The 25,354-nt window shown below is 46.4% G+C and overlaps 5 non-coding genes and 43 pseudogenes across 5 annotated transcripts; all 48 read left to right on the top strand.

The window, feature by feature from the left end:
- Positions 1–531: 531 nt before the first annotated feature.
- LOC148259574 (5S ribosomal RNA) lies at positions 532–650 on the top strand (annotated as a pseudogene).
- A 204-nt stretch (positions 651–854) lies between these two features.
- LOC148259575 (5S ribosomal RNA) lies at positions 855–973 on the top strand (annotated as a pseudogene).
- Positions 974–1,536: 563 nt separating this feature from the next.
- Positions 1,537–1,655, top strand: LOC148259576 (5S ribosomal RNA; annotated as a pseudogene).
- Positions 1,656–1,860: 205 nt separating this feature from the next.
- On the top strand, positions 1,861–1,979 carry LOC148259577 (5S ribosomal RNA). Its single transcript, XR_015820880.1, has one exon. It is a non-coding gene; the product is annotated as a 5S ribosomal RNA (ribosomal RNA).
- Positions 1,980–2,864: 885 nt separating this feature from the next.
- On the top strand, positions 2,865–2,983 carry LOC148259578 (5S ribosomal RNA; annotated as a pseudogene).
- Positions 2,984–3,903: 920 nt separating this feature from the next.
- On the top strand, positions 3,904–4,022 carry LOC148259579 (5S ribosomal RNA; annotated as a pseudogene).
- A 207-nt stretch (positions 4,023–4,229) lies between these two features.
- Positions 4,230–4,348, top strand: LOC148259580 (5S ribosomal RNA). Its single transcript, XR_015821139.1, has one exon. It is a non-coding gene; the product is annotated as a 5S ribosomal RNA (ribosomal RNA).
- Positions 4,349–4,907: 559 nt separating this feature from the next.
- LOC148259581 (5S ribosomal RNA) lies at positions 4,908–5,026 on the top strand (annotated as a pseudogene).
- A 209-nt stretch (positions 5,027–5,235) lies between these two features.
- On the top strand, positions 5,236–5,354 carry LOC148259582 (5S ribosomal RNA; annotated as a pseudogene).
- A 562-nt stretch (positions 5,355–5,916) lies between these two features.
- LOC148259583 (5S ribosomal RNA) lies at positions 5,917–6,035 on the top strand. The gene has a single exon (XR_015820205.1). It is a non-coding gene; the product is annotated as a 5S ribosomal RNA (ribosomal RNA).
- Positions 6,036–6,594: 559 nt separating this feature from the next.
- Positions 6,595–6,713, top strand: LOC148259584 (5S ribosomal RNA; annotated as a pseudogene).
- A 202-nt stretch (positions 6,714–6,915) lies between these two features.
- Positions 6,916–7,034, top strand: LOC148259585 (5S ribosomal RNA; annotated as a pseudogene).
- Positions 7,035–7,595: 561 nt separating this feature from the next.
- On the top strand, positions 7,596–7,713 carry LOC148259586 (5S ribosomal RNA; annotated as a pseudogene).
- Positions 7,714–7,917: 204 nt separating this feature from the next.
- Positions 7,918–8,036, top strand: LOC148259587 (5S ribosomal RNA; annotated as a pseudogene).
- Positions 8,037–8,600: 564 nt separating this feature from the next.
- LOC148259588 (5S ribosomal RNA) lies at positions 8,601–8,719 on the top strand (annotated as a pseudogene).
- A 563-nt stretch (positions 8,720–9,282) lies between these two features.
- LOC148259589 (5S ribosomal RNA) lies at positions 9,283–9,401 on the top strand. The gene has a single exon (XR_015820969.1). It is a non-coding gene; the product is annotated as a 5S ribosomal RNA (ribosomal RNA).
- Positions 9,402–9,959: 558 nt separating this feature from the next.
- Positions 9,960–10,078, top strand: LOC148259590 (5S ribosomal RNA; annotated as a pseudogene).
- A 563-nt stretch (positions 10,079–10,641) lies between these two features.
- Positions 10,642–10,760, top strand: LOC148259591 (5S ribosomal RNA; annotated as a pseudogene).
- Positions 10,761–11,323: 563 nt separating this feature from the next.
- On the top strand, positions 11,324–11,442 carry LOC148259592 (5S ribosomal RNA; annotated as a pseudogene).
- Positions 11,443–12,003: 561 nt separating this feature from the next.
- On the top strand, positions 12,004–12,121 carry LOC148259593 (5S ribosomal RNA; annotated as a pseudogene).
- Positions 12,122–12,232: 111 nt separating this feature from the next.
- Positions 12,233–12,351, top strand: LOC148259594 (5S ribosomal RNA; annotated as a pseudogene).
- A 560-nt stretch (positions 12,352–12,911) lies between these two features.
- Positions 12,912–13,030, top strand: LOC148259595 (5S ribosomal RNA). Its single transcript, XR_015820269.1, has one exon. It is a non-coding gene; the product is annotated as a 5S ribosomal RNA (ribosomal RNA).
- A 203-nt stretch (positions 13,031–13,233) lies between these two features.
- Positions 13,234–13,352, top strand: LOC148259596 (5S ribosomal RNA; annotated as a pseudogene).
- A 205-nt stretch (positions 13,353–13,557) lies between these two features.
- On the top strand, positions 13,558–13,676 carry LOC148259597 (5S ribosomal RNA; annotated as a pseudogene).
- Positions 13,677–14,235: 559 nt separating this feature from the next.
- On the top strand, positions 14,236–14,354 carry LOC148259598 (5S ribosomal RNA; annotated as a pseudogene).
- Positions 14,355–14,559: 205 nt separating this feature from the next.
- On the top strand, positions 14,560–14,678 carry LOC148259599 (5S ribosomal RNA; annotated as a pseudogene).
- Positions 14,679–15,238: 560 nt separating this feature from the next.
- Positions 15,239–15,356, top strand: LOC148259600 (5S ribosomal RNA; annotated as a pseudogene).
- A 205-nt stretch (positions 15,357–15,561) lies between these two features.
- Positions 15,562–15,680, top strand: LOC148259601 (5S ribosomal RNA; annotated as a pseudogene).
- Positions 15,681–15,889: 209 nt separating this feature from the next.
- Positions 15,890–16,008, top strand: LOC148259602 (5S ribosomal RNA; annotated as a pseudogene).
- An 880-nt stretch (positions 16,009–16,888) lies between these two features.
- On the top strand, positions 16,889–17,007 carry LOC148259603 (5S ribosomal RNA; annotated as a pseudogene).
- A 209-nt stretch (positions 17,008–17,216) lies between these two features.
- Positions 17,217–17,335, top strand: LOC148259604 (5S ribosomal RNA; annotated as a pseudogene).
- Positions 17,336–17,896: 561 nt separating this feature from the next.
- Positions 17,897–18,015, top strand: LOC148259605 (5S ribosomal RNA; annotated as a pseudogene).
- A 559-nt stretch (positions 18,016–18,574) lies between these two features.
- Positions 18,575–18,693, top strand: LOC148259606 (5S ribosomal RNA; annotated as a pseudogene).
- A 205-nt stretch (positions 18,694–18,898) lies between these two features.
- Positions 18,899–19,017, top strand: LOC148259607 (5S ribosomal RNA; annotated as a pseudogene).
- Positions 19,018–19,223: 206 nt separating this feature from the next.
- Positions 19,224–19,342, top strand: LOC148259608 (5S ribosomal RNA; annotated as a pseudogene).
- Positions 19,343–19,578: 236 nt separating this feature from the next.
- LOC148259609 (5S ribosomal RNA) lies at positions 19,579–19,696 on the top strand (annotated as a pseudogene).
- Positions 19,697–19,900: 204 nt separating this feature from the next.
- On the top strand, positions 19,901–20,019 carry LOC148259610 (5S ribosomal RNA; annotated as a pseudogene).
- Positions 20,020–20,228: 209 nt separating this feature from the next.
- LOC148259611 (5S ribosomal RNA) lies at positions 20,229–20,347 on the top strand (annotated as a pseudogene).
- A 162-nt stretch (positions 20,348–20,509) lies between these two features.
- Positions 20,510–20,628, top strand: LOC148259612 (5S ribosomal RNA; annotated as a pseudogene).
- A 560-nt stretch (positions 20,629–21,188) lies between these two features.
- Positions 21,189–21,307, top strand: LOC148259613 (5S ribosomal RNA; annotated as a pseudogene).
- A 562-nt stretch (positions 21,308–21,869) lies between these two features.
- Positions 21,870–21,987, top strand: LOC148259614 (5S ribosomal RNA; annotated as a pseudogene).
- A 548-nt stretch (positions 21,988–22,535) lies between these two features.
- Positions 22,536–22,653, top strand: LOC148259615 (5S ribosomal RNA; annotated as a pseudogene).
- A 547-nt stretch (positions 22,654–23,200) lies between these two features.
- Positions 23,201–23,319, top strand: LOC148259616 (5S ribosomal RNA; annotated as a pseudogene).
- A 204-nt stretch (positions 23,320–23,523) lies between these two features.
- On the top strand, positions 23,524–23,642 carry LOC148259617 (5S ribosomal RNA; annotated as a pseudogene).
- Positions 23,643–23,846: 204 nt separating this feature from the next.
- Positions 23,847–23,965, top strand: LOC148259618 (5S ribosomal RNA; annotated as a pseudogene).
- A 205-nt stretch (positions 23,966–24,170) lies between these two features.
- LOC148259619 (5S ribosomal RNA) lies at positions 24,171–24,289 on the top strand (annotated as a pseudogene).
- A 206-nt stretch (positions 24,290–24,495) lies between these two features.
- On the top strand, positions 24,496–24,614 carry LOC148259620 (5S ribosomal RNA; annotated as a pseudogene).
- A 207-nt stretch (positions 24,615–24,821) lies between these two features.
- Positions 24,822–24,940, top strand: LOC148259621 (5S ribosomal RNA; annotated as a pseudogene).
- The last annotated feature ends 414 nt before the right edge of the window (positions 24,941–25,354 follow it).

Genomic DNA, 25,354 nt, shown 5'->3' on the forward strand with positions numbered 1-25,354 from the left:
GCGCGACTTTAACGAGGGTCCACTGGTTTATATGCAAATGTGAGTCAAGAAGCAGGGGCATTTTAATCGATATTAGAACGAGAAGGAGAGATGCAGAGTGCACGCACAAGGAAACAAATGACGGGAAGGGGGATGGAGGGAGAAAAAGTGTATGTATTTGCAGCGCAGAATGAAACATGAGCAATCATACCAGCACCAATGCAACGGATTCTATCAGAACTCCCCAAGTTAAGGGTGCTTGGGCGAGAGTAGCACTAGGATGGGTGACCTCCTGCGAAGTCCTTATATTTCACCCTTTTTCTTAGGAAGTCCTCGTGTTGTACCCATTTTTTTGCAGATTATTCTTTCGACAATACGCGCGACTTGAATTATGGTCCTCAGGTTTATTCGCAAATGTGAGTCACGGCACCGTAGCATTTTACTTGATATTAGAACGAGCACGGGAGGTGCAGTGCGCACGCACAAGGAAACAAATGACGGGAAGGGGAAGAAAGGATAAGGAGTTTATGTATTTGCAACGCAAAATTAAACAGGTGCGATCATACCAGCACTAATGCACCAGATCCTATCAGAACTCCGCAGTTAAGTGTGCTCGGGCGAGAGTAGTACTCGGATGGGTGACCTCCTGGGAAGTCCTCGTGTCGTACCAATTTTTTTTCAGACGGGTCGTTCAACATTATGCGCGACTGGAACTGGGGTCCGCTGGTTTATACGCAATTGTGAGGCAAGAAGCAGGGGCATTTTAATCGATATTAGAATGAGAATGAGAGGTGCAGTGTGAACGCACAAGGAAATAAATGATGGGAGGGGGGGAGGGAAGAAGGAGTGTATGTATTTTCAGCACCAAATTAAACAGGTGCGGTCACACCAGCACAAATGCACCGGATCCCATCAGAACTCCTTAGTTAAGTGTGCTTTGGCGAAAGTAGTACAATGATGGGTTACCTCCTGCGAAGTTCTCGTGTTGCACCCATTTTCTTTTCTTCAGATGTGCCGTTCGACGTTACGCGCGACTTTAATTATGGTCCGCAGATTTATTCGCAAATGTGAGTCACGGCGCCGTGGCATTTTACTTGATATTTGAACAAGAACGAGAGGTGCAGTGCGCACGCACAAGGAAACAAATGACGGGAGGGGGAAGAAAGGAGAAGGAGTGTATGTTTTTGCAGCGCGAAATGAAACAGGTGCGATCATACCAGCACAAATGCAACGGATTCTATCAGAACTCCGTAGGTAAGGATGCTTGGGCGAGAGTAGTACTAGCATGGGTTACCTCCTGCGAAGTCCTTATATTTCACCCATTTTCTTGTGAAGTCCTCGTGTTGCACCCATTTTTTTGCAGATGATTCTTTCGATGTTACGCGCGACTTGAATTATGCGCCTCAGGTTTATTCGCAAATGTGAGTCACGGCGCTGTAGCATTTTACTTGATATTAGAACGAGAACGGGAGGTGCAGTGCGGACGCACAAGGAAACAAATGACGGGAGGAGGAAGAAAGGGGAATAAGTTTATGTATTTGTAGCGCAAAATTAAACAGGTGCGATCATACCAGCACTAATGCACCGGATCCCATCAGAACTCCGCAGTGAAGTGTGCTTTGGCGAGATTAGTACTCGGATGGGTGACCTCCTGGGAAGTCCTCGTGTCGCACCAATTTTTTTTCAGACGGGTCGTTCGATGTTACACGCGTCTGGAACTAGGGTCCGCTGGTTTATACGCAAATGTGAGTCAAGAAGCAGGGGCATTTTAATAGATATTAGAACGAGAATGAGAGGTGAAGTGTGAACGCACAAGGAAACAAATGACGGGAGGGGGAAGAAAGGAGAAGGAGTGTATGTATTTGCAGCGCGAAATTAAAAAGGTGCGATCATACCAGCACTAAAGCTCCGGATCCCATCAGAACTCCGCAGTTAAGTGTGCTTGGGCGAGAGTAGTACTCGGATGGGTCACCACCTGGGAAGCCCTCGTGTTGCACCTATTTCTTTTTTCGGATGGGTTGTTCGACGTTACGCGCGAATGGAATTATAAACCGCTGGTTCATTTGCAAAGGTGAGTCACGGTGCCGGGGCATATTACTTGATATTAGAACGAGAAAGAGAGATGCAGAGTGCACGCACAAGGAAACAAATGACGGGAGGGGAGTTGGAAGGAGAAAGAGTGTATGTATTTGCAGTGCAGAATAAAACATGAGGGATCATACCAGCACTAATGCAACGGATTCTATCAGAACTCCGCAGTTAAGGGTGCTTGGGCGAGAAAAGTACTCGGATGGGTGACCTCCTGCGAAGTCCTTATATTTCACCCATTTTCTTTGGTGGTCCTCGTGTTGCACCCATCTTTTTGCAGATGATTCTTTCGACGTTACGCGCGACTTGATTTATAGTCTGCAGGTTTATTCGCAAATGTGAGTCACGGCGCCGTTGCATTTTACTTGATATTAGAACGAGGACGGGAAGTGCAGTGCGCACGCACAAGGAAACAAATTACGGGATGAGGATGAAAAGAGAGGGAGTGTATGTATTTGAAGCGCAAAATTAAACAAGTGGCATCATACCAGCACTAATGCACTGGATCCCATCAGAACTCTGCAGTTAAGTGTACTTTGGCGAGAGTAGTACAAGGATGGGTGACCTCTTGGGAAGTCCTCGTATCGCAACAATTTTTTTTCAGATGGGTTGTTCGACGTTACGCGCGACTGGAACTATGGTCCGCTGGTTTATATGCAAATGTGAGTCAAGAATCAGGGGCATTTTAATCGATATTAGAACGAGAAGGAGAGGTGCAGTGTGAACGCACAAGGAAACAAATGATGGGAGGGGGGGAGGGAAGAAGGAGTGTATGTATTTTCAGCACAAAATTAAACAGGTGCGGTCACACCAGCACAAATGCACCAGATCCCATCAGAACTCCGCAGTTAAGTGTGCTTTGGCGAAAGTAGTACAATGATGGGTTACCTCCTGGGAAGTTCTCGTGTCGCACCCATTTTCTTTTTTTCAGATGTGCCGTTCGACATTACGCGCGACTTTAATTATGGTCCGCAGATTTTTTCGCAAATGTGAGTCACGGCGCCGTGGCATTTTACTTGATATTTGAACGAGAACGAGAGGTGCAGTGCGCACGCACAAGGAAACAAATGACGGGAGGGGGGATGAAGGGAGAAAAAGTGTATGTATTTGCAGCGCAGAATGAAACATGAGCAATCATACCCGCACCAATGCAACGGATTCTATCAGAACTCCGCAAGTTAAGGGTGCTTGGGCGAGAGTAGCACTAGGATGGGTGACCTCCTGCGAAGTCCTTATATTTCACCCATTTTCTTAGGAAGTCCTCGTGTTGCACCCATTTTTTTGCAGATGATTCTTTCGACGATACGCTCGACTTGAATTATGGTCCTCAGGTTTATTCGCAAATGTAAGTCACGGCACCGTAGCATTTTACTTTATATTAGAACGAGCACGGGAGGTGCAGTGCGCACGCACAAGGAAACAAATGACGGGAGGGGGGATGGAGGGTGAAAAAGTGTATGTATTTGCAGCGCAGAATGAAACATGAGCAATCATACCAGCACCAATGCAACGGATTCTATCAGAACTCCCCAAGTTAAGGGTGCTTGGGCGAGAGTAGCACTAGGATGGGTGACCTCCTGCGAAATCCTTATATTTCACAAATTTTCTTAGGAAGTCCTTGTGTTGCACCCATTTTTTTGCAGATGATTCTTTCGACGATACGCGCGACTTGAATTATGGCCCTCAGGTTTATTCGCAAATGTGAGTCACGGCACCGTAGCATTTTACTTTGTATTAGAAGGAGCACGGGAGGTGCAGTGCGCAGCACAAGGAAACAAATGACGGGAGGGGGAAGAAAGGGGAATGAGTTTATGTATTTGCAGCGCAAAATTAAACAGGTGCGATCATACCAGCACAAATGCACCGGATCTCATCAGAACTCCGCAGTTAAGTGTGCTTTGCTGAAAGTAGTACAATGATGGGTTACCTCGTGGGAAGTTCTCGTGTTGCGCCCATTTTTTTTTTCAGATGTGTCGTTCGACGTTACGCGCGACTTTAATTATGGTCCGCAGATTTATTCGCAAATGTGAGTCACGGCGCCGTGACATTGTACTTGATATTTGAACGAGAACGAGAGGTGCAGTGCGCACGCACTTGGAAACAAATGAGGGGAGGGGGAAGAAAGGAAAAGGAATTTATGTATTTGCAGCGCGAAATTAAACAGGTGTGATCATACCAGCACTAATGCACCGGATCCCATCAGAACTCCGCAGTTAAGTGTGCTTGGGCGAGAGTAGTACTCGGATGGGTGACCTCCTGCGAAGTCCTCGTGTCGCACCAATTTTTTTTCAGACGAGTCGTTCGACGTTACGCGCCACTGGAACTAGGTTCCGCTGGTTTATACGCAAATGTGAGTAAAAAAGCAGGGGCATTTTAATCGATATTAGAACGAGAAGGAGAGGTGCAGTGTGAACGCACAAGGAAACAATTGATGGGAGGGGGAGGGAAGGAGAAGGAGTGTATGTATTTTCAGCACGAAATGAAACAGGTGCGATCATACCAGCACTAATGCAACGGATTCTATCATAACTCCGTAGGTAAGGGTGCTTGGGCGAGAGTAGTACTAGCATGGGTTACCTCCTGCGAAGTCCTTATATTTCACCCATTTTCTTAGGAAGTTCTCGTGTTGCACCCATTTTTTTGCAGATGATTCTTTCGACGATACGCGCGACTTGAATTATGGTCCTCAGGTTTATTCGCAAATGTAAGTCACGGCAACGTAGCATTTTACTTTATATTAGAAGGAGCACGGGAGGTGCAGTGCGCACGCACAAGGAAACAAATGACGGGAGGGGGAAGAAATGGGAATGAGTTTATGTATTTGCAGCACGAAATTAAACAGGTGCGGTCACACCAGCACAAATGCACCGGATCCCATCAGAACTCCGTAGTTAAGTGTGCTTTGGCGAAAGTAGTACAATGATGGGTTACCTCCTGGGAAGTTCTCGTGTTGCACCCATTTTCTTTTTTTCAGATGTGCAGTTCGACGTTACGCGCGACTTTAATTATGGTCCGCAGATTTATTCGCAAATGTGAGTCACGGCGCCGTGGCATTTTACTTGATATTTGAACGAGAACGAGAGGTGTAGTGCGCACGCACAAGGAAACAAATGACGGAAGGGGGAAGAAAGGAGAAGGAGTTTATCTATTTACAGCGCGAAATTAAATAGTTGTGATCATACTAGCACTAATGCACCGGATCCCATCAGAACTCCGTAGTTAAGTGTGCTTGGACAAGAGTAGTACTCGGATGGGTGACCTCCTGGGAAGTCCTTGTGTCGCACTAATTTTTTTTTCAGACAGGTCGTTCGACGTTACGCGCGACTAGAACTAGGGTCCACTGGTTTATACGCAAATGTGAGTCAAGAAGCAGGGGCATTTTAATCGATATTAGAACGAGAAGGAGAGATGCAGAGTGCACGCACAAGGAAACAAATGACGGGAGGAGGGATGGAGGGAGAAAAAGTGTATGTATTTGCAGCGCAGAATGAAACATGAGCAATCATACCAGCACCAATGCAACGGATTCTTTCAGAACTTCGCAAGTTAAGGGTGCTTGGGCGAGAGTAGCACTAGGATGGGTGACCTCCTACGAAGTCCTTATATTTCACCCATTTTCTTAGGAAGTCCTCCTGTTGCACCAATTTTTTTGCAGATGATTCTTTCGACGATACGCGCGACTTGAATTATGGTCCACAGGATTATTCGCAAATGTGAGTCACGGCATTGTAGCATTTTACTTGATATTAGAACGAGCACGGGAGGTGCAGTGCGCACGCACAAGGAAAGAAATGACGGGAGGGGGAAGAAAGGAGAAGGAGTTTATGTCTTTGCAGCACGAAATTAAACAGGTGCGATCATACCAGTACTAATGCACCGGATCCCATCAGAACTCTGTAGTTAAGTGTGCTTGGGCGAGAGTAGTACTCGGATGGGAGACCTCTTGGGAAGTCCTCGTGTCGCACCAATTTTTTTTCAGACGGGTCGTTCGACGTTACGCGCGACTGGAACTAGGGTCCACTGGTTTATACGCAAATGTGAGTCAAGAAGCAGGGGCATTTTAATCGATATTAGAACGAGAATGAGATGTGCAGTGTGAACGCACAAGGAAACAATTGATGGGAGGGGGAGGGAAGGAAAAGGAGTGTATGTATTTTCAGCACGAAATGAAACAGTTGCGATGATACCAGCACTAATACAACAGATTCTATCAGAACTCCGTAGGTAAGGGTGCTTGGGCGAGACTAGTACTAGCATGGGTTACCTCCTGCGAAGTCCTTATATTTCATCCATTTTCTTGTGAAGTCCTTGTGTTGCACCCATTTTTTTTCAGATGATTCTTTCGACATTACGCCCGACTTGAATTATGGTCCTCAGGTTTATTCGCAAATGTGAGTCACGGCGCTGTAGCATTTTACTTGATATTAGAACGAGAACGGGAGGTGCAGTGCGCACGCACAAGGAAATAAATGACGGTAGGGGGAAGAAAGGAGAAGGAGTGTATGTATTTGCAGCGCGAAACTAAAGAGGTGAGATCATACCAGCACTAAAGCCCCGGATCCCATCAGAACTCTGCAGTTAAGTGTGCTTGGGCGAGATTAGTACTCGGATGGTTGACCTCCTGGGAAGTCCTCGTGTCGCACCAATTTTTTTTCAGACTGGTCGTTCGACGTTACGCGCGTCTGGAACTAGGGTCCGCTGGTTTATACGCAAATGTGAGTCAAGAAGCAGGGGCATTTTAATCGATATTAGAACGAGAATGAGAGGTGAAGTGTAAACGCACAAGGAAACAAATGACGGGAGGGGGAAGAAAGGAGGAGTGTATGTATTTGCAGCGCGAAATTAAAGAGGTGCGATCATACCAGCACTAAAGCCCCGGATCCCATCAGAACTCCGCAGTTAAGTGTGCTTGGGCGAGAGTAGTACTCGGATGGGTGACCACCTGGGAAGCCCTCTTGTTCCACCTATTTTTTTTCGGATGGGTTGTTCAACGTTACGCGCGAATGGAATTATAAATCGCTGGTTCATTTGCAAAGGTGAGTCACGGTGCCGGGGCATATTACTTGATATTAGAACGAGAAAGAGAGATGCAGAGTGCACGCACAAGGAAACAAATGACGGGTGGGGAGATGGGAGGAGAAAGAGTGTATGTATTTGCAGTGCAAAATGAAACATGAGGGATCATACTAGCACTAATGCAACGGATTCTATCAGAACTCCGGAGTTAAGGGTGATTGGGCGAGAAAAGTACTCGGATGGGTGACCTCCTGCGAAGTCCTTATATTTCACCCATTTTCTTGGGAGGTCCTCGTGTTGCACCCATCTTTTTGTAGATGATTCTTTCGACGTTACGCGCAATTTGATTTATGGTCTGCAGGTTTATTCACAAATGTGAGTCACGGCGCCGTAGCATTTTACTTGATATTAGAACGAGTACGGGAAGTGCAGTGCGTACGCACAAGGAAACAAATGACGGGAGGAGGAAGAAAAGAGAAGGAGTGTATGTATTTGAAGCGCAAAATTAAACAAGTGGCATCATACCAGCACTAATGCACTTGATCCCATTAGAACTCTGCAGTTAAGCGTGCTTGGGTGAGAGTAGTACTCCGATGGGTGACCTATTGGGAAGTCCTCGTATCGCAACAATTTTTTTTCAGAAGGGTCGTTCGACGTTACGCGCGACTGGAACTATGGTCCACTGGTTTATATGCAAATGTGAGTCAAGAATCAGAGGCATTTTAATCGATATTCGAACGAGAAGGAGAGGTGCAGTGTGAACGCACAAGGAAACAAATGATGAGAGGGGGGGAGGGAAGAAGGAGTGTATGTATTTTCAGCACGAAATTAAACAGGTGCGGTCACACCAGCACTAATGCACCGGATCCCATCAGAACTCCGCAGTTAAGTGTGCTTTGGGGAAAGTAGTACAATGATGGGTTACCTCCTGGGAAATTCTCATGTTGCACCCATTTTCTTTTTTTCAGATGTGCCGTTCGACGTTACGCGCGACTTTAATTATGGTCCGCAGATTTATTCGCAAATGTGAGTTACGGCGCCGTGGCATTTTACTTGATATTTGAACGAGAACGAGAGGTGCAGTGCGCACGCACAAGGAAACAAAGGACGGGAGGGGGAAGAAAGGAGAAGGAGTTTGTGTATTTGCAGCGCAGAATGAAACATGAGCAATCATACCAGCACCAATGCAACGGATTCTGTCAGAACTCCGCAAGTTAAGGGTGCTTAGGCGAGAGTAGCACTAGGATGGGTGACCTCCTGCAAAGTCCTTATATTTCACCAATTTTCTTAGGAACTCCTCGTGTTGCACCCATTTTTTTGCAGATGATTCTTTCGACGATACGCGCGACTTGAATTATGGTCCACAGGTTTATTCGCAAATGTGAGTCACGGCACCGTAGCATTTTACTTGATATTAGAACGAGCACGGGAGGTGCAGTGCCCACGCACAAGGAAACAAATGACGGGAGGCGGAAGAAAGGAGAAAGAGTTTATGTATTTACAGTGTAGAATTAAACCGGTGCGATCATACCAGCACTAATGCACCGGATCCCATCAGAGCTCGGCAGTTAAGTGTGCTTGGGAGAGAGTAGTACTCGGATGGGTGATCTCTTGGGAAGTCCTTGTGTCGCACCAATTTTTTTTCAGACGGGTCGTTCGACGTTACGCGCGACTAGAACTGGGGTCCGCTGGTTTATACGCAATTGTGAGTCAAGAAGCAGGGACATTTTAATCGATATTAGAACGAGAAGGAGAGGTGCAGTGTGAACGCACAAGGAAACAATTGATGGGAGGGGGAGGGAAGGAGAAGGAGTGTATGTATTTTCAGCACGAAATGAAACAGGTGCGATCATACCAGCACTAATGGAACGGATTCTATCAGAACTCCGTAGGTAAGGTTGCTTGGGCGAGAGTAGTACTAGCATGGGTTACCTCCTGCGAAGTCTTTATATTTCACCCATTTTCTTGTGAAGTCCTCGTGTTGCACCTATTTTCTTTTTTTCAGATGTGCCGTTCGACGTTACGCACGACTTTAATTATGGTCCGCAGATTTATTCGCAAATGTGAGTCACAGCGCCGTGGCATTTTACTTCATATTTGAACGAGAACGAGAGGTGCAGTGCGCACGCACAAGGAAACAAATGAGAGGAGGGGGAAGAAAGGAGAAGGAGTTTATGTATTTGCAGAGCGAAATTAAATTGGTGCGATCATACCAGCACGAATGCACCGGGTCCCATCAGAACTCCGCAGTTAAGTGTGCTTGGGCGAGATTAGTACTCAGATGGGTGACCTCCTGGGAAGTCCTCGTGTCGCATTAATTTTTTTTTTAGACGGGTCGTTCGACGTTACGCGCGACTGGAAGTAGGGACGCCTGGTTCATACGCAAATGTGAGTCAAGAAGCAGGGGCATTTTAATCGATATTAGAACGAGAAGGAGAGATGCAGAGTGCACGCACAAGGAAACAAATGACGGGAGGGGGGATGGAGGGAGAAAAAGTGTATGTATTTGCAGCGCAGAATGAAACTTGAGCAATCATACCAGCACCAATGCAACGGATTCTTTCAGAACTCCCCAAGTTAAGGGTGCTTGGGCGAGAGTAGCACTAGGATGGGTGACCTCCTGCGAAGTCCTTATATTTCACCCATTTTCTTAAGAAGTCCTCGTGTTGCACCCATTTTTTTGCAGATGATTCATTCGACGATACGCGCGACTTGAATTATGGTCCTCAGTTTTATTCGCAAATGTGAGTCACGGCACCGTAGCATTTTACTTGAATTAGAACGAGCACGGGAGGTGCACTGCGCACGCACAAGGAAACAAATGACGGGAGGGGGAAGAAAGGAGGAGTTTATGTATTTGCAGCGCGGAATTAAACGGGTGCGATCATACCAGTACTAATGCACCGGATCCAATCAGAAGTCCGTAGTTAAGTGTGCTTGGGCGAGAGTAGTACTCGGATGGGTGACCTCTTGGGAAGTCCTCGTGTCGCACCAATTTTTTTTCAAACGGGTCGTTCGACGTTACGCGCGACTGGAACTGGGGTCAGCTGGTTTATACGCAATTGTGAGTCAAGAAGCAGGGGCATTTTAATCGATATTAGAATGAGAAGGAAAGGCGCAGTGTGAACGCACAAGGAAACAATTGATGGGAGGGGGAGGGAAGGAGAAGGAGTGTATGTATTTTCAGCACGAAATGAAACAGGTGCGATCATACCAGCACTAATGCAACGGATTCTATCAGAACTCCGTAGGTAAGGGTGCTTGGGCGAGAGTAGTTCTAGCATGGGTTACCTCCTGCGAAGTCCTTATATTTCACCCATTTTCTTGTGAAGTCCTCATGTTGCACACATTTTCTTTTTTTCAGATGTGTCGTTCGACGTTACGCGCGACTTTAATTATGGTCCGCAGATTTATTCGCAAATGTGAGTCAAGGCACCGTGGCATTTTACATGATATTTGAATGACAACGAGAGGTGCAGTGCGCACACGCAAGGAAACAAATGACGGGAGGGGGAAGAATGGAGAAGGAGTTTATGTATTTGCAGCGCGAAATTAAACAGGTGCTATCATACCAGTACTAATGCACTGGATCCCATTAGAACTCCGCAGTTAAGTGTGCTTGGACGAGAGTAGTACTCGGATGGGTGACCTCTTGGGAAGTCCTCGTGTCGCACTAATTTTTTTTTTCAGACGGGTCGTTCGACGTTACGCGCGACTGGAACTAGGGTCCACTGGTTTATACGCAAATGTGAGTCAAGAAGCAGGAGCATTTTAATCGATATTAGAACGAGAATGAGAGATGCAGACTGCACGTACAAGGAAACAAATGACGGGAGGAGGGATGGAGGGAGAAAAAGTGTATGTATTTGCAGCGCAGAATGAAATATGAGCAATCATACCAGCACCAATACAACGGATTCTATCAGAACTCCGCAAGTTAAGGGTGCTTGGGCGAGAGTAGAACTAGGATGGGTGACCTCCTGCGAAGTCCTTATATTTCACCCATGTTCTCAGGAAGTCCTCGTGTTGCACCCATTTTTTTGCAGATGATTCTTTCGACGATACGCGCGACTTGAATTATGGTCCTAAGGTTTATTCGCAAATGTGAGTCACGGCACCATAGCATTTAACTTGATATTAGAACGAGCACGGGAGGTGCAGTGCGCACGCACAAGGAAATAAATGATGAGAGGGGGAAGAAAGGAGAAGGAGTTTACATATTTGCAGCGCAGAATTAAATGGGTGCGATCATACCAGCATTAATGCATCGGATTCCATCAGAACTTCGCAGTTAAGTGTGCTTGGGTGAGAGTAGTACTCGGATGGGTGACCTCCTGGGAAGTCCTCGTGTCGCACCAATTTTTTTTCAGACGGGTCGTTCGACTTTACGCGCGATTGGAATTAGGGTCCGCTGGTTTATACACAAATGTGAGTCAAGAAGCAGGGGCATTTTAATCGATATTAGAACGAGAAGGAGAGATGCAGAGTGCACGTACAAGGAAACAAATGACGGGAGGGGGGATGCAGGGAGAAAAAGTGTATGTATTTGCAGCGCAGAATGAAACATGAGCAATCATACCAGCACCAATGCAACGGATTCTTTCAGAACTCCGCAAGTTAAGGGTGCTTGGGCGAGAGTAGCACTAGGATGGGTGACCTCCTGCGAAGTCCTTATATTTCACCCATTTTCTTAAGAAGTCCTCGTGTTGCACCCATTTTTTTGCAGATGATTCATTCGACGATACGCGCGACTTGAATTATGGTCCTCAGGTTTATTCGCAAATGCGAGTCATGGCACCGTAGCATTTTACTTGATATTAGAACGAGAACGGGAGGTGCAGTGCGCATGCACAAGGAAACAAATGACGGGAGGGGGAAGAAAGGAGAAGGAATTTATGTATTTGCAGCGCGGAATTAAACGGGTGCGATCATACCAGCACTATGCACCGGATCCCATCAGAACTCAGCAGTTAATTGTGCTTGGGCGAGAGTAGTACTCGGATGGGTGACCTCCTGGGAAGTCCTTGTGTCGCACAAATTTTTTTTCAGACGGGTCGAGAATGAGAGGTGAAGTGTGAACGCACAAGGAAACAAATGACGGGAGGGGGAAGAAAGGAGGAGTGTATGTATTTGCAGTGCGAAATTAAAGAGGTGCGATCATACCAGCACTAAAGCCCCGGATCCCATCAGAACTCCGCAGTTAAGTGTGCTTGGGCCAGAGTAGTACTCAGATGGATGAAAACCTAGGAAGCCCTCGTGTTGCACCTATGTTTTTTCGGATGGGTTGTTCGACGTTACGCGCGAATGGAATTATAAACCGCTGGTTCATTTGCAAAGGTGAGTCACGGTGTCGGGGCATATTACTTGATATTAGAACGAGAAAGATAGATGCAGAGTGCACGCACAAGGAAACAAATGACGGGAGGGGGGATGGGAGGAGAAAGAGTGTATGTATTTGCAGCGCAGAATGAAACATGAGGGATCATACCAGCACTAATGCAACGGATTCTATTAGAACTCCGCAGTTAAGGGTGCTTGGGCGAGAAAAGTACTCGGATGGGTGACCTCCTGCGAAGTCCTTATATTTCACCCATTTTCTTAGGAAGTACTCGTGTTGCACCCATTTTTTTGCAGATGATTCTTTCGACAATACGCGCAACTTGAATTATGGTCCTCAGATTTATTCGCAAATGTGAGTCACGGCATCGTAGTATTTTACTTGATATTAGAACGAGCACAGGAGGTGCATTGCGCACGCACAAGGAAACAAATGACGGGAGGGGAAAGAAAGGAGAAGGAGTTTATTTACTTGCAGCGCAGAATTAAACGGGTGCGATCATACCAGCACTAATGCACTGGATCCCATCAGAACTCTGCAGTTAAGTGTGCTTGGGCGAGAGTAGTACTCGGATGGGTGACCTCATGGGAAGTCCTCGTGTCGCACCAATTTTTTTTCAGACAGGTCGTTCGATGTTACGCACGACTGGAACTATGGTCCGCTGGTTTATACACAAATATAAGTCAAGAATTAGGGGCATTTTAATCGATATTAGAACGAGAATGAGAGGTGCATTGTGAACGCACAAGGAAACAAATGATGGGAGGGGGGAGGGAAGAAGGAGTGTATGTATTTTCAGCATGAAATTAAACAAGTGCGGTCACACCAGCACAAATGCACCGGATCCCATCAGAACTCCGCAGTTAAGTGTACTTTGGCAAAAGTAGTACAATGATGGGTTACCTCCTGGGAAGTTCTCGTGCTGCACCCATTTTCTTTTTTTCAGATGTGCCGTTCGACGTTACGAGCGACTTTAATTATGGTCCGCAGATTTATTCGCAAATGTGAGTCACGGCACCGTGGCATTTTACTTTATATTTGAACGAGAACGAGAGGTGCAGTGCGCACGCACAAGGAAAAAAACACGGGAGGGGGAAGAAAGGAGGAGTTTATGTATTTGCAGCGCGAAATGAAACAGGTGCGATCATACCAGCACTAATACAACGGATTCTATCAGAACTCCGTAGGTAAGGGTGCTTGGGCAAGAGTAGTACTAGCATGGGTTACCTCCTGGGAAGTCCTTATATTTCATCCATTTTCTTGTGAAGTCCTCGTGTTGCACCTATTTTTTTGCAGATGATTATTTCGACGTTACGCGCGACTTGAATTATGGTCCTCAGGTTTATACGCAAATGTGAGTCATGGCGCTGTACCATTTTACTTGATATTAAAACGAAAACGGGAGGTTCAGTACGCACGCACAAGGAAACAAATTACGGGAGGGGGAAGAAAGGAGAAGGAGTTTATGTATTTGCAGCGCGAAATGAAACAGGTGCGATCATACCAGCACTAAGTCAACGGATTCTATCAGAACTCAGTAGGTAAGGGTGCTTAAGCGAGAGTAGTACAAGCATGGGTTACCTCCTGGGAAGTCCTTGTGTTGCACCCATTTTTTTGCAGATGATTCTTTCGACGTAACGCGCGACTTGAATTATGGTCCTCAGATTTATTCGCAAATATGAGTCACGGCGCTGTAGCATTTTACTTGATATTAGAACGAGAATGGGAGGTGCAGTGCGCACGTACAAGGAAACAAATGACGGGAGGGGGAAGAAAGGGGAATGAGTTTATGTATTTGCAGCGCGAAATTAAACAGGTGCGATCATTCCAGCACTAATGCTCTGGATCCCATCAGAACTCCGCAGTGAAGTGTGCTTGGGCGAAATTAGTAATCGGATGGGTGACCCCCTGGGAAGTCCTCGTGTCGCACCAATTTTTTTTCAGACGGGTCGTTCAACGTTACACACCTCTGGAACTAGGGTCCGCTGGTTTATACGCAAATGGGAGTCAAGAAGCAGGGGCATTTTAATCGATATTAGGACGAGAATGAGAGGTGAAGTGTGAACGCACAAGGAAACAAATGACAGGAGGGGGAAGAAAGGAGAAGGAGTGTATGTATTTGCAGCGCGAAAGTGAACAGGTGCGATCATACCAGCACTAAAGCTCCGGATCCCATCAGAACTCCGCAGTTAAGTGTGTTGGGGCGAGCATAGTACTCGGATGGGTGACCACTTGGGAAGCCCTTGTGTTGCACCTATTTTTCTCGGATGGGTTGTTAGACGTTACGCGCGAATAGAATTATAAACCGCTGGTTCATTTACAAAGATGAGTCACGGTGCCGGGGCATATTACTTGATATTAGAATGAGAAAGAGAAATGCAGAGTGCACGCACAAGGAAACAAATGACGGGATGGGGGATGGGAGGAGAAAGAGTGTATGTATTTGCAGTGCAGAATGAAACATGAGGGATCATACCAGCACTAATGCAACGGATTCTATCAGACCTCCGCAGTTAAGGGTGCTTGGGCGAGAAAAGTACTCGGATGGGTGACCTCCTGCGAAGTCCTTATATTTCACCCATTTTCTTGGGAGGTCCTCGTGTTGCACCCATCTTTTTGCAGATGATTCTTTCGACTTTATGCGCGACTTGATTTATGGTCCGCAGGTTTATTCGCAAATGTGAGTCACGGCGCCGTGGCATTTTACTTGATATTAGAACGAGTACGGGAGGTGCAGTGCACACGCACAAGGAAACAAATGACGGGAGGAGGAAGAAAAGAGAAGGAGTGTATGTATTTGAAGCGCAAGATTAAACAAGTGGCATCATACCAGCACTAATGCACTGGATCCCATCAGAACTCTGCAGTTAAGCGTGCTTGGGCGAGAGTAGTACTCGGATGGGTGACCTCTTGGGAAGTCCTCGTATCGCAACAATTTTTTTTTCAGATGGGTCGTTCGACGTTACGCGCGACTGGAACTATGGTCCGCTGATTTATACGCAAATGTGAGTCAAGAATCAGGGGCATTTTAATCGATATTAGAACGAGAAGGAGAGGTGCAGTGTGAACGCATAAGGAAACAAATGATGGAAGGGGGGGAGGGAAGAAGGAGTGTATGTATTTTCAGAACGAAATTAAACAGGTGCGGTCACACCAGCACAAATGCACCGGATCCCATCAGAACTCCGCAGTTAAGTGTGTTTTGACGAAAGTAGTACAATGATGGGTTACCTCCTGGGAAGTTCTCGAGTTGCACCCATTTTCTTTTTTTCAGATGTGCCGTTTGACGTTACGCGCGACTTTAATTATGGTCCGCAGATTTATTCGCAAATGTGAGTCACGGCGATGTGGTATTTTACTTGATATTTGAACGAGAACGAGAGGTGCAGTGCGCACGCACAAGGAAACAAATGATGGGATGGGGAAGAACGGAGAAGTAGTTTATCTATTTGCAGCGCAAAATTAAGCCGTTGCGATCAAACCAGCACTAATGCACCGTATTCCATCAGAACTCCGCAGTTAAGTGTGCTTGGGCGAGAGTAGTACTCGGATGGGTGACCACCTGGGAAGCCCTCGTGTTGTACCTATTTTTTTTCGGATGGATTGTTCGACGTTACGCGCGAAGGGAATTATAAACCGCTGGTTCATTTGCAAAGATGAGTCACGGTGCCGGGGCATATTACTTGATATTAGAACGAGAAAGCGAGATGAAGAGTGCACGCACAAGGAAACAAATGACGGGAGGGGGGATGGGAGGAGAAATAGTGTATGTATTTGCAGTGCAGAATGAAACATGAGGGATCATACCAGCACTAATACAACGGATTCTATCAGAACTCCGCTGTTAAGGGTGCTTGGGCGAGAAAAGTACTCGGATGGGTGACCTCCTGCGAAGTCCTTATATTTCGCCCATTTTCTTGGGAGGTACTCGTGTTGCACCCATCTTTTTGTAGATGATTCTTTCGACGTTACGCGCGACTTGATTTATGGTCCGCAGGTTTATTCGCAAATGTGAGTCACGGCGCCGTGGCATTTTACTTGATATTAGAACAAGTACGGGAGGTGCAGTGCGCACGCACAAGGAAACAAATGACGGGATGAGGAAGAAACGAGGAGTGTATCTATTTGAAGCGCAAAATTAAACAAGTGGCATCATACCAGCGATAATGCACTGGATCCCATCAGAACCCTGCAGTTAAATGTGCTTGGGCGAGAGTAGTACTCGGATGGGTGACCTCTTGGGAAGTCCTCGTATCGCAACAATTTTTTTTCAGATGGGTCGTTCGACGTTACGCGTGATTGGAACTATGGTCCGCTCGTTTATACGCAAATGTTAGTCAAGAATCAGGGGCATTTTAATCGATTTTAGAACGATAAGGAGAGGTGCAGTGTGAACGCACAAGGAAACAAATGATGGGAGGGGGGGAGGGAAGAAGGAGTGCATGTATTTTCAGCACGAAATTAAACAGGTGCGGTCACACCAGCACAAATGCACCGGAACCCATCAGAACTCCGCAGTTAAGTGTGCTTTGGCGAAAGTAGTACAATGATGGGTTACCTCCTGGGAAGTTCTCGTGTCGCACCCATTTTCTTTTTTTCAGATGTGTCGTTCGACGTTACGCGCGACTTTAATTATGGTCCGCAGATTTATTCGCAAATGTGAGTCACGGCGCCGTGGCATTTTACTTGATATTTGAACGAGAACGAGAGGTGCTGTGTGAACGCACAAGGAAACAAATGATGGGATGGGGAAGAACGGAGAAGTAGTTTATCTATTTGCAGCGCAAAATTAAGCCGTTGCGATCAAACCAGCACTAATGCACCGTATTCCATCAGAACTCCGCAGTTAAGTGTGCTTGGGCGAGAGTAGTACTCGGATGGGTGACCTCCTGGGAAGTCCTCGCGTCGCACTAATTTTTTTTTCAGACAGGTCGTTCGACGTTACGCGCGACTGGAACTAGGGTCCACTGGTTTATACGCAAATGTGAGTCAAGAAGTAGGGGCCATTTAATGGATATTAGAACGAGAAGGAGAGATGCAGAGTGCACGCACAAGGAAACAAATGTCGGGAGGGGGGATGGAGGGAGAAAAAGTGTATGTATTTGCAACGCAGAATGAAACATGAGCAATCATACCAGCACAAATGCAATGGATTCTATCAGAACTCCGCAGTTAAGGGTGCTTGGGCGAGAAAAGTACTCGGATGGGTGACCTCCTACGAAGTCCTTATATTTCACCCATTTTCTTTGGAAGTCCTCGTGTTGCACACATTTTTTTGCAGATCATTCTTTCGACGATACGTGCGACTTGAATTATGGTCCTCAGGTTTATTCGCAAATGTGAGTCACGGCACCGTAGATTTTTACTTGATATTAGAACGAGCACGGGAGGTGCAGTGCGCACGCACAAGGAAACAAATGACGGGATGGGGAAGAAAGGAGAAGGAGTTTATGTATTTGCAGCGTAGAATTAAACGGTTGCGATCATACCAGCACTAATGCACCGGATCCCATCAGAACTCCGCAGTTAAGTGTGCATGGGCGAGAGTAGTACTCAAATGGGTGACCTCATGGGAAGTCTTCATGTCGCACCAATTTTTTTTCAGACGGGTCGTTCGACGTTACGCGGGACTGGAACTGGGGTCCGCTTGTTTATACGCAAATGTGAGTCAAGAATCAGGGGCATTTTAATCGATATTAGAACGAGAAGGAGAGGTGCAGTGTGAACGCACAAGGAAACAATTGGTGGGAGGGGGAGGGAAGGAGAAGGAGTGTATGTATTTTCAGCACGAAATGAAACAGGTGCGATCATACCAGCACTAATGCAAGGGATTCTATCAGAACTCTGTAGGTAAGGGTGCTTGGGCGAGAGTAGTACTAGCATGGGTTACCTCCTGCGAAGTCCTTATATTTCACCCATTTTCTTGTGAAGTCCTCGTGTTGCACCCATTTTTTTGCAGATAATTCTTTCGACGTTACGTGCGACTTGAATTATGGTCCTCGGGTTTATTCGCAAATGTGAGTCACGGCGCTGTAGCTTTTTACTTGATATTAGAACGTGAACGGGAGGTGCAGTGCGCACGCACAAGGAAACAAATGACGAGAGGGGGAAGAAAGGGGAATGAGTTTATGTATTTGCAGCGCGAAATTAAACAGGTGTGATCATACCAGCACTAATGCACCGGATCCCATCAGAACTCCGCAGTGAAGTGTGCTTGGGCGAGATTAATACTTGGATGGGTGACCTCCTGGGAAGTCCTCGTGTTGCACAAATTTTTTTTCAGACTGGTCGTTCGACGTTACGCTCGTCTGGAACTTGGGTACGCTGGTTTATACGCAAATGTGAGTCAAAAAGCACAGGCATTTTAATCGATATTAGAACGAGAATGAGAGGTGCAGTGTGAACGCACAAGGAAACAATTGACGGGATGGGGAATAAAGGAGAAGGAGTGTATGTATTTGCAGCGCGAAATTAAACAGGTGCGATCATACCAGCACTAATGCTCCGGATCCCATCAGAACTCCGCAGTTAAGTGTGCTTAGGGGAGGGTAGTACTCGGATGGGTGACCACTTGGGAAGCCCTTGTGTTGCACCTATTTTTTTTCGGATGGGTTGTTCGACGTTACGCGCAAATGGAATTATAAACCGCTGGTTCATTTGCAAAGGTGAGTCACGGCGCCGTGGCATTTTACTTGATATTTGAACGAGAACGAGAGGTGCAGTGCGCACGAATAAGGAAAAAAATGACGGGAGGGGGGATGGAAGGAGAAAGAGTGTATGTATTTGCAGTGTGGAATGAAACGTGAGGGATCATACCAGCACTAATGCAACGGATTCTATCAGAACTCCGCAGTTAAGGGTGCTTGGGCGAGAAAAGTACTCGGATGGGTGACCTCCTGCGAAGTCCTTTTATTTCACCCATTTTCTTGGGAGGTCCTCGTGTTGCACCCATCTTTTTGCAGATGATTCTTTCGACTTTATGCGCGACTTGATTTATGGTCCGCAGGTTTATTCGCAAATGTGAGTCACGGCGCCGTGGCATTTTACTCGATATTAGAACGAGTACGGGAGGTGCAGTGCGCACGCACAAGGAAACAAATGACGGGAGGAGGAAGAAAAGAGAATGAGTGTATGTATTTGAAGCGCAAAATTAAACAAGTGGCATCATACCAGCACTAATGCACTGGATCCCATCAGAACTCTGCAGTTAAGCGTGCTTGGGCGAGAGTAGTACTCGGATGGGTGACCTCTTGGGAAGTCCTCGTATCGCAACAATTTTTTTTCAGATGGGTCGTTCGACGTTACGCGCGACTGGAACTATGGTCCGCTGATTTATACGCAAATGTGAGTCAAGAATCAGGGGCATTTTAATCGATATTAGAACGAGAAGGAGAGGTGCAGTGTGAACGCACAAGGAAACAAATGATGGAAGGGGGGGAGGGAAGAAGGAGTGTATGTATTTTCAGCACGAAATTAAACAGGTGCGGTCACACCAGCACAAATGCACCGAATCCCATCAGAACTCCGCAGTTAAGTGTGCTTTGGCGAAAGTAGTACAATGATGGGTTACCCCCTGGGAAGTTCTCGTGTTCCACCCATTTTCTTTTTTTCAGATGTGCTGTTCGACGTTACGCGCGACTTTAATTATGGTCCTAAGGTTTTTTCGCAAATGTGAGTCAAGGCGCCGTGGCATTTTACTTGATATTTGAACGAGAACGAGAGGTGCAGTGCGCACGCACAAGAAAACAAATGACGGGAGGGGGAAGAAAGGGGAATGAGTTTATGTATTTGCAGCGCAAAATTAAACAGGTGTGATCATACCAGCATTAATGCACCGGATCCCATCAGAACTCTGCAGTTAAGTGTGCATGGGCGAGATTAGTACTCAGATGGGTGACCTCTTGGGAAGTCCTAGTGTCGCACAAATTTTTTTTCAGACGGGTCGTTCGACGTTACTCGCGTCTGGAACTAGGATCCACTGGTTTATACGCAAATGTGAGTCAAGAAGCAGGGGCATTTTAATCGATATTAGAACGAGATGAGGAAGAAAGGGGAAAGAGTGTATGTATTTGCAGCGCGAAATTAAACAGGTGCGATCATACCAGCACTAATGCTCCGGATCCCATCAGAACTCGGCAGTTAAGTGTGCTTAGGGGAGGGTAGTACTCGGATGGGTGACCACTTGGGAAGCCCTCGTGTTGCACCTATTTTTCTTTGGATGGGTTGTTCGACGTTACGCGCGAATGGAATTATAAACCGCTGGTTCATTTACAAAGGTGAGTCATAGTGCCGGGGTATATTACTTGATATTAGAACGAGAAAGAGAGATGCAGGGTGCACACACAAGGAAACAAATGACAAGAGGGGGGATGAAAGGAGAAAGAGTGTATGTATTTGCAGTGCATAATGAAACATAAGGGATCATACCAGCACTAATGCAACGGATTCTATCAGAACTCCACAGTTAAGGGTGCTTGGGCGAGAAAAGTACTCGGATGGGTGACCTCCTGCGAAGTCCTTATATTTCACCTATTTTCTTAGAAAATTCTCGTGTTGCACCCATTTTTTTGCAGATGATTCTTTCGACGTTACGCGCGACTTGAATTATGGTCCTCGGGTTTATTCGCAAATGTGAGTCACGGCACCGCAGCATTTTACTTGATATTAGAACGAGCACAGGAGGTGCAGTGCGCACGCACAAGGAAACAAATGAAGGGAGGAGGAAGAAAGGAGAAGGAGTTTATGTATTTGCAGCGCGGAATTAAACGGGTGCGATCACACCAGCACTAAAGCTTCAGATCCCATCAGAACGCCGCAGTTAAGTGTGTTTGGGCGAGAGTAGTACTCGGATGGGTCACCACCTGGGAAGCCCTCGTGGTGCACCTATTTTTTTTTCGGATGGGTTGTTCGACGTTACGCGCGAATGGAATTATAAACCGCTGGTTCATTTGCAAAGGTGAGTCACGGTGCCGGGGTATATTACTTGATATTAGAACGAGAAAGAGAGATGCAGAGTACACGCACAAGGAAACAAATGACGGGAGGGGGGATAGAAGGAGAAAGAGTGTATGTATTTGCAGTGCAGAATGAAACATGAGGGATCATACCAGCACTAATGCAACGGATTCTATCAGAACTCTGCAGTTAAGGGTGCTTGGGCGAAAAATGTACTCGGATGGGTGACCTCCTGCGAAGTCCTTATATTTCACCCATTTTCTTGGGAGGTCCTCGTGTTGCACCCGTCTTTTTGCAGATGATTCTTTCAACGTTATGCGCGACTTGATTTATGGTCCGCAGGTTTATTCGCAAATGTGAGTCACGGCGCCGTGGCATTTTACTTGATATTAGAACGAGTACGGGAGGTGCAGTGCGCACGCACAAGGAAACAAATGACGGGATGAGGAACAAAAGAGAAGGAGTGTATGTATTTGAAGCGCAAAACTAAACAAGTGGCATCATACCAGCACTAATGCACTGGATCCCATCAGAACTCTGCAGTTAAGTGTGCATGGGCGAGAGTAGTACTCGGATGGGTGACCTCTTGGGAAGTCCTCGTATCGCAACAATTTTTTTTCAGATGGGTCGTTCGACTGGAACTAGAGTCCGCTGGTTTATACGCAAATGTGAGTCAAGAAGCAGGGGTATTTTAATCGATATTAGAACGAGAAGGAGAGGTGCAGTGTGAACGCACAAGGAAACAATTGATGGGAGGGGGAGGGAAGAAGAAGGAGTGTATGTATTCTCAGCACGAAATGAAACAGGTGCGATCATACCAGCACTAATGCAACAGATTCTATCAGAACTCCGTAGGAAAGGGTGCTTGGGCGAGAGTAGTACTAGCATGGGTTACCTCCTGCGAAGTCCTTATATTTCACCCATTTTCTTGGGAGGTCCTCGTGTTGCACCCATCTTTTTGCAGATGATTCTTTCGACGTTACGCGCGACTTGATTTATGGTTCGCAGGTTTATTCGCAAATGTGAGTCACGGTGCCGTGGCATTTTACTTGATATTTGAACGAGTACGGGAGGTGTAGTGCGCACGCACAAGGAAACAAATGACGGGATGAGGAACAAAAGAGAAGGAGTGTATGTATTTGAAGCGCAAAACTAAACAAGTGGCATCATACCAGCACTAATGCACTGGATCCCATCAGAACTCTGCAGTTAAGTGTGCATGGGCGAGAGTAGTACTCGGATGGGTGACCTCTTGGGAAGTCCTCGTATCGCAACAATTTTTTTTCAGATGGGTCGTTCGACTGGAACTAGAGTCCGCTGGTTTATACGCAAATGTGAGTCAAGAAGCAGGGGTATTTTAATCGATATTAGAACGAGAAGGAGAGGTGCAGTGTGAACGCACAAGGAAACAATTGATGGGAGGGGGAGGGAAGAAGAAGGAGTGTATGTATTCTCAGCACGAAATGAAACAGGTGCGATCATACCAGCACTAATGCAACAGATTCTATCAGAACTCCGTAGGAAAGGGTGCTTGGGCGAGAGTAGTACTAGCATGGGTTACCTCCTGCGAAGTCCTTATATTTCACCCATTTTCTTGGGAGGTCCTCGTGTTGCACCCATCTTTTTGCAGATGATTCTTTCGACGTTACGCGCGACTTGATTTATGGTTCGCAGGTTTATTCGCAAATGTGAGTCTCGGCGCCGTGGCATTTTACTTGATATTTGAACGAGTACGGGAGGTGCAGTGCGCACGCACAAGGAAACAAATGACGGGAGGGGGAAGAAAGGCGAATGAGTTTATGTATTTGCAGCGCGAAATTAAACAGGTGCGATCATACCAGCACTAATGCACCGGATCCCATCAGAACTCCGCAGTTATGTGTGCTTGGGCGAGATTAGTACTCGGATGGCTGACCTCCTGGGAAGTCCTCGTGTCGCACCAATTTTTTTCAGACGGGTCGTTCGACGTTACGCGCGTCTGGAACTAGGGTCCGCTGGTTTATACGCAAATGTGAGTGAAGAAGCAGGGGCATTTTAATCGATATTAGAACGAGAATGAGAGGTGAAGTGTGAACGCAAAAGGAAACAAATGACGGGAGGGGGAAGAAAGGAGAATGAGTGTATGTATTTGCAGTGCGAAATTAAATAGGTGCGATCATACCAGCCCTAAAGCTTTGGATCCCATCTGAACTCCGCAGTTAAGTGTGCTTGGGCGAGAGTAGTACTCGGATGGGTGACCACTTGGGAAGCCCTAGTGTTGCACCAATTTTATTCGGATGGGTTGTTCGACGTTACGCGCGAATGGAATTATAAACCACTGGTTCATTTGCAAAGGTGAGTCACGTTGCCGAGGCATATTATTTGATATTAGAACGAGAAAGAGAGATGCAGAGTTCACGCACAAGGAAACAAATGACGGGAGGGGGAAGAAAGGAGAAGGAGTTTATGTATTTGCAGCGCGAAATTAAATAGGTGCGATCATACTAGCACTAATACAACCGATCCCATCATAACTCTGCAGTTAAGTATGCTTGGGCGAGAGTAGTACTCGGATGGGTGACCACTTGGGAAGTTCTTGTGTTGCACCCATTTTTTTGCAGATGATTCTTTCGACTTTACGCGCGACTTGAATTTTGGTCATCAGGTTTATTCGCAAATGTGAGTCACGGCGTCATAACATTTTACTTGATATTAAAATGAGCACGAGAGGTACAGTGCGCACGCACAAGGAAACAAATGACGGGAGGGGGAAGAAAGGAGAAGGAGTTTATGTATTTGCAGCGCGAAATTAAACGGGTGCGATCATACCAGCACTAATGCAACGGATCCCATCATAACTCTACAGTTAAGTGTGCTTGGGCGAGAGTAGTACTCGGATGGGTGAACTTCTGGGAAGTTCTCGTGTCGCACAAATTTTTTTTCAGACGAGTCGTTCGACGTTACGCGCAACTGGAACTATGGTCCACTTGTTTATACGCAAATGTGAGTCAAGAAGCAGGGGCATATTAATCGATATTAGAACGAGAAAAAGAGGTGTAGTGTGAACGCACAAGGAAACAAATGATGGGAGGGGGGAGGGAAGGAGAAGGAGTGTATGTATTTTCAGCACGAAATTAAACAGGTGCTATCACACCAGCACAAATATACTGGATCCCATCAGAACTCCGCAGTTAAGTGTGCTTTGGCGAAAGTAGTACAAGGATGGGTTACCTCCTGGGAAGTTCTCGTGTTGCACCCATTTTTTTTTTCAGATGTGCCATTCGACGTTACGCGCGACTTTAATTATAGTCCGCAGATTTATTCGAAAATGTGAGTCACTGCGCCGTGGCATTTTACTTGATATTTATACGAGAACGAGAGGTGCAGTGCACACGCATAAGGAAACAAATGACGGGAAGGGGAAGAAAGGAGAAGGAGTGTACGTATTTGCAGCGCGAAATTAAATAGGTGCCATCATACCAGCACTAATGCACCATATCCCATCAGAACTTAGCAGTTAAGTGTGCTTGGGCGGGAGTAGTACTCGGATTGGTGACCTCTTGGGAAGTCCTCGTGTTGCACCCATTTTTTTTCGGATGGATCGTTCGACGTTACGCGCGAATGCAATTATATACCGCTGGTTCATTCGCAAAGGTGAGTCACGATGCCAGGGCATTTTACTTGATATTAGAACAAGAAGGAGAGATGCAGAGTGCACGCACAAGGAAACAAATGACGGGAGAGGGGATGGAGGGAGAAAGGGTGTATGTATTTGCAGCGCAGAATGAAACATGAGCGATCATACCAGCACCAATGCAACGGAGTCTATCAGAACTCCGCAAGTTAAGGGTGCTTAGGCGAGAGTAGCACTAGGATGGGTGACCTCATGCGAAGTCCTTATATTAAAACCTATTTTCTTAGGAAGTCCTCGTGTTGCACCCATTTTTTTGCAGATGATTCTTTCGACGTTACGCGCGACTTGAATTATGGTCCTCAGGT

The sequence above is a fragment of the Carica papaya genome, chromosome 5 (genome assembly GCF_054855325.1).
Source record: "Carica papaya isolate Zhongbai chromosome 5, ASM5485532v1, whole genome shotgun sequence".
Classification (NCBI taxonomy): Eukaryota; Viridiplantae; Streptophyta; class Magnoliopsida; order Brassicales; family Caricaceae; genus Carica; species Carica papaya.